The following is a 7,099-nucleotide window of genomic DNA, read 5'->3' on the forward strand; positions in this document are numbered from 1 at the left end:
GTTATCCCCGTGCCCAAGAAAGGAAGGTAACTTAACTGAATGACTACCGACCCGTAGCACTGACTTCTGTCATCATGAAGTGTTTAGAGAGGCTAGTTAAAGGCTTCATCACCTCCTCCCTCCCGACACACTCAACCCTCTCCAATTTGCCTACTGCCCCGCTACCGGACGACGCAATTGCCATTGCACTGCACACTGCCCTCACCCACCTAGACAAGAGAAATGCCTATGTGAGGATGCTGTTCATCGACTACAGTTCAGCCTTTAATACCATAGTGCCCTCTAAGCTCACCACAATGCTCACAGCCCTGGGACTAAACTCCTCCCTTTTCAACTGGGTCCTGGCCTTCCTGACGAGCCGCCCCCATGTGGTGAAGCAAGGCAACTGATCCTCAACACGGGGGCCCCATAATGGTGCATGCTCAGTTCCCTCCTGTACTCCCTGTATACCCACACAGTTTGAACTCCATCATCAAGTTCGCGGATGACATGGAAATAGTAGGCCTGATTACCAACATGTCAAGGTTGTCGTAGGAATGAGCGGACCAAAGTGCAGCGTGTGTGTTGTTCCACATTTTATTTATACTGTGAAACTATGCAATACATAAATAAACTGAATGACAAAAAAACAACAAACCGTGACACAGAGATGAAACATACACTACTCAAAATGAATCTCCCACAAACCCAGGTGGGACAAACACCAACTTAAATATGACCTCCAATTAGAGACAACGATGACCAGCTGCCTCTAATTGAAGATCATCTCAAACAAAGCCCAACATAGAAATGCAAAAACTAGAACAACCCAACATAGAAATACACAACTAGAACATAACAACATAGAAAAACGAAACTAGAAAACCACCCTGTCACGCCCTGACCTACTCTACCATAGAAAATAATAACTTACTATGGTCAGGATGTGACACAACAACAACGAGACGGCCTACAGGTAGGAGGTAGGCACTCTGACGGTGTGGTGCCACGTAAACAACCTATCCCTCAATGTCGCACAAAACAAAGGAGTTGATTGTGGACTTCAGGAGGAACCAGGCTGGGGACGCCCTCATCAACGAGTCCATCGTGGGGATGGTAAATAACTTCAAGTTCAAGCTGAAATGGTCAAACCACACGGTCACCGTACTGAAGAAGGCACAACAGCAACTCTTTCACCTCAGGAGGCTGAAATATTTGGCCTGTCCCAGAGAGCCCTCCTGTTCTACAGGGGCACCATCGAGAGTATACTGTCAGGCTGCATCACAGCCTGGTACGGCAACATTGGGTGCACACTGCCTGCCCTCCAGGACACCTAATTGCACTTTGAAGCCTTGAAGCCCACTGGCTGTGTCTGAAATGGCACTCTATTCCTTGGATAGTGCACTACCTTCGGTAAAGAAAACTGTTGCTTCCTTATGTGTATGCAAAACAGGCACAATTTCTTCCTCCTTCCTCCTTCCTGGTCATGAGAATAAGATCATATTTCACCCGTTAGGGACACCACCCATGTTATTACAATACTCTTTTTTCTGAAGAATTTCTCAACCAGGTCTATGACCTATAGTGCCGTGAAAAAGTATTTGCCCCCTTTCTGATTTTCTCATTTTTGTTACTGAATGTTATCTTATCTTCAACTAAAACCTAATATTAGATAAAGGGGACCTGAGTTTACAAATAACACAACAATTATACTTTTTTAAATTGATTTAATTTACAAAGTTATGCTCACCCTATTCCCCTGTGTGAAAAGGTAATGCCCCCCTTACACTCAGTAATTGGTTGTGCCACCTCCAACCAAACAGCTTTATTGCCTTGTTGCAATGTTTGGAATGTTTTTGTCTGTATTTTTGTATTCTTATTTTCACTCTGCTGTCATTTGGGTAATTATTGTACAATGTTGTTTATCCATCGTCAGTTTTATCCCATCACAGCCATTGAACTCTGTAGCTGTAAAATCAGCAATGGCTTCATGGTAACATTCCTAAGCATTTTCGTTCCTGTCCTGCAGTTCAGTTCAGAAGTACAACTGTATCTTTGATGCGTCTGGGTGGTTTAACACATCATTATTAATTTGGCCATGCTTAAAGAGATATTCAATGTCTGATTTATTATTGAAACCCATCTACCAATAACCCTTATTTATGAGGCACCCTGGTCTTTGTAATTGAATCTGTGCTTGAAGCTTAGTACTTGACTTAGAGACTGTTGTATGTATGGGGGACAGAGGAAGGGTTAGTCATTCGAAAATCATGTTAACCCCTATTATTTCACACAGAGTGAGTCCATGTAACTTATGTGATTTGTTAAGCTACATTTTACTCCTGAATTAATTTAGGCTTGCCTAAACAAAGCGCTGAATATTTATACAACTATATTTTAGTGCTGAATTTTGTATTCATCTGTAAAAAATAAATGTTCTACTTTGACATTATTTTGTGTAGATTGTTGACAAAAAAAACTGTATATAACTATTCATTCTTGAAGAATGTAACTTTTAAATGCCTCATGTGCTTAATTCAAATGTAATATTCCATCAGAACCCAAAATATAGGTTTGTTTTACTCTATTGTTTTTAAGCAATGTAATTGTAAACAAACACTGTATAGCCTCAAAACATGGTTAAAACTATTATTTTTATACAGTATCATGGATGATCAGTCCTTGCAACCATAGCTCTAAATGAATTTGACTGGTTACATTTCTCCAGACCCATCCATCAGCTGCTTACAGTGGAGGACATGTGATGTTGGTTGTTGATTGAATGTGTTGCCCAAACAATTTTAGACATGTTCAAGTCTCCGGCAAGGGTACTCATTATAAGGGTAATATGGGATTGACTGGGTTAAGACTTTGTTAGCCTGCTGAGATAAAGCTGAGTCTTTGGTCCTGCTTGCAGCGTTCTCTTCAAAGAGGAGGTCAAAGGGGGGTGAAGTGTAACACAGGTGGTCCGGTGACCACACTCGCGTGATGAGTAAGATTTAAATTTGTACATTTTATTATTAACCCATCCCATCCATGTTACCCTCTTCGGAGGACAAATATATTTTTCTTTTTTTTTTACATCTTTTCTGCTACATATACATACTTTTTACATATACATTTTGCATACATATTTTGCATACACATTTTACATACATGGTACTTTTATATAAAGCAGTCACATAACAAAAATACATTACTAAACATAAACTTTTTAATCCCAACCCTCAGCCACTCTCAGCCCATCCCACCTATCACCATAGACCACCCTCATTTGGTTTCCATGTGTCATATATTTTTCAGTTGTGCTGTGATGATTTACTTCATTTTTTCACCTTTCTAAGGTTTAGTATCCACAGATTGTGATCTAAAGATGAATACCATTCCTACGAGTATTATTATATTATTTATTGACTTACTATTTGGCTTTCCGAATCGCCCAACACTGCTATTTGTAAGGTTCATTTTAAGTGCATGTTGGGATTTTTTAACCATTCCTGAACCTGTGACCAGAAACATGTTACATAGGCGCAATACCAGAATAAGTGATCTTTTGATTCTGTCTCTTCGCAGAAAAATCTACAGAGCTGAGATTGTTTTATGCCCCATATATATATAGCATTCTGTTGGTGGCAAGAATTTGATATAATCATTTAAATAGAAAAACTCTAAGTACTGTCTAAGTGCTGTTTTTTTTTACCTGTTCATAAACCATATGCCATGGAATCGGTACATCGAAATCTCTTCCCATCTATTTTGCAACCGGTATGGTGCAGCTGTCAACATTTTGTCCAATTCCTTTCAGCCAATTTGTATCTTTAATATATGTCAGGCAAACAAGTTCCCTACCTTCTCCCTTTTCCACTTGCCTCCTCCATTTTTGTGTTAATTCTACAATCAGTTGGTTGTAAATTTGGGTTGAGCAGATATTCCCACATATTTTTGATAGCTGCATATGTGACATAACTCCTTCGTTTCTATTCATAATATCATAAATAAATATAATTAAAACATTTATCATTTTTTTCCATGAAGGTTCCTTTTTTTATGAATCAGTATATTTGAGTTTAACCATAACATTTGTTGTAATATATGTTCTATCTTTTCTGGAGGATAAAACTGAAATTGTAACCAGCTTTGTATGGCTTGTCTAATTTTCAATTAGTCGGAAATGAGAAGTTGTTATCTGTATAAAGACACGAAGGCCATGTTAGAACAAAGGATGAGCCTTTTTTAATAATCTACTGGAGAACCATTTTGGTATAACTTACAGTATTTAGTGAGAGGTATAAAGGTTTAATATTTAATCATTTAAGTGATGAGTGACTTGTCTGAGACATTGTCTGGTGCACAGGAGACCTGGCTTAGAACCTCCTCAGTCAAACTAACACGTCTTCAGGTCTTAGGCAAGGGTACTCATCCCATGCATGGATCACTAAGCCACCTCTGTTGCACTCTCATTAAATGGGGTGCCCAGATCCTTCTGCTTCTCTTTGCCATAGAAAGTGTTGTTGTACAGAAGGCCTGATGTCAAACCCAGTCAGTTATGTTGGTGCCGTGATCTCTGAGTATGAGGTCAAAGGGGGTGAAATGTAACTGAGGTGGTTTGATGAACCACGCTCTTTGATAAGTAAACTTGCTGGAGACTTGAAAACTTGTGTTAGCTTCCTGAACTCACCCCTATATGCGACATGCTGGAGACCTGGTTTGAACCTAGTCAGTCACAAGAGCTAGATTAAGTAGGTATTGAAAAAGCTATCCTTAGAAGGGCAATGACATGGATAATTACTTATGGGGGCCAAATTGCGGTTTTTGTGACACTCCCTTCTAACGTGTCCTGCGTGTCCTGCACTGCCTGTGATCATCATAGCCAAAACAGTTCAAATGCAAGAGCCACATTTATAGGAAGAAAATATATTCAACATGCCACATTGGCTACAGAAACCACCAGAAGCTTCTGTTGACCACAGAGAGCGTTTGATTCTTTCTGTTCTCCTCTACCTTTCCTGGCTGGCAAAGTACCACAATGTTGTCTCTGGTTTTGAATCTGAATTTAGAAAACTGAATCTGAATGTATCTGTGAATTTGCCTTCAGAAAGTATTCACACCCCTGGACTTTTTCCACACTTTGTTGTGTTACAGCCTGAATTGAAAATTGATACAATTTAGATTTTTGTCTCTGTTCATAATGTCAAGTGGAATTATGTTATTTTTTTTTATTTTTTATTTTTTTACAAATTAATAGAAAATTAAAAGCTGACATTAGTCAATAAGTATTCGACCCCTTTGTTATTGCAAGCCTGACTAAGTTCAGGAATAAAAATGTGCTCAACAAGTCACATAATAAGTTGCATGGACTCATTCTATACGCAACTTATTGTTTTTTATTTTTATGATTTTTAAACGACTACTTCATCTCTGTACCCCACACATAAAATTATCTGTAAGGTCCCTTTCAAACACAAGTTCAACCACAAATGGACTACAGGCAACATTCACACTGACCTAAGGGTAGAGCTGCCACTTTCAAGAAGCAGGAAGCTTATAAGAAATCCCGCTATGCCCTCTGACGAACCATCAAACAGGCAAAGCATCAATACAGGACTTAGATCGAATCATACCGCACCTGCTCCGACACTCATCGGATGTGGCAGGGCTTGCAAACTATTACAGACTACAAAGGGAAGCACAGCCGAGAGCTGCCCAGTGACACGAGCCTACCAGACGAGCTAAATAACTTCTATGCTCGCGTCGAGGCAAGTACCACTGAAACATGCATGAGAGCATCAGTTGTTACGAACGACTGCGTGATCACGCTCTCCGCAGCCGATGTGAGTAACAGGTCAACATTCACAAGGCTGCAGGGCCAGATGGATTACCAGGACATGTACTCCGAGCATGTGCTGACCAACTGGAAAGTGTCTTCAATGACATTTTCAAACATTCCCTGTCTGAATCTGTAATACCAACATGTTTCAAGCATACCACCATAGTCCCTGTGCCCAAGAACACCAAGGTAACCGGCCTAAATGACTACTGACTCGTAGCACTCATGTCTGTAGCCACGAAATGTTTTGAAAGGCTGGTCATGGCTCACATCAACACCATCATCCTAGACCCACTCAAATTTGCATACCGCACCAACAGATCCACAGCTGATGCAATCTCTATTGCACTCCACACTGCCCTTTCACACCTGGACAAAAGGAACATCTATGTGAGAATGCTGTTCATTGACTGCAGCTCAGCATTAAACACCATAGTGCCCTCAAAGCTCATCACTAAGCCAAGGACTCTGGGACTAAACACCTCCCTCTGCAACTGGATCCTGGACTTCCCGACAGGCCGCCCCCAGGTGGTAAGGGTAGGTAACAACACATCCGCCACGCTGATCCTCAACACGGGGGCCTCTCAGGGGTGCGTGCTCAGCCCCCTCATGTACTTCCTGTTCACTCATGACTGCACGGCCAGGCATGACTTCAACACCATCATTAAGTTTGCTGATGACACAACACAGGTAGGCCTGATCACCGACAACGATGAGACAGCCTATAGGGAGGAGGTCAGAGACCTGACTGTGTGGTGCAAGGACAACAACCTCTCCCTCAATGTGATCAAGACAAAGGAGATGATTGTGGACTACAGGCTAAGGAGGACCGAGCACGCCCCCATTCTCATCGACGGGGCTATAGTGGAGCAGGTTGATAGCTTCAACTTCATTGGCGTCCACATCACCAACAAACTAACATGCTCCAAGCACACCAAGACAGTCGTGGGCACGACAAAACCTATTCAGTAGACTGAAAAGATATGTCATGGGTCCTCAGATCCTCAAAAGGTTTTACAGCTGCACCATCGAGAGCATCCTGACGGGTTGCATCACTGCCTGGTATGGCAACTGCTCGGCCTCCGACCACAAGGCTCTACAGAGGGTAGTGCCAATTTAGGATCCATAATCCACATTGTAGTTACTCCACAATACTAACCTAATTGACAGATTGTAAAAATGGGAGCCTGTACAGAATAAAAAATATTCCAAAACATGCATCCTGTTTGCAACAAGGCACTAAAGTAAGTTATAATATAAAATATAAAATATTACATTCAATTTCAATACCAT

The sequence above is a fragment of the Salmo trutta genome, chromosome 40, assembly GCF_901001165.1.
Source record: "Salmo trutta chromosome 40, fSalTru1.1, whole genome shotgun sequence".
NCBI lineage: Eukaryota > Metazoa > Chordata > Actinopteri > Salmoniformes > Salmonidae > Salmo > Salmo trutta.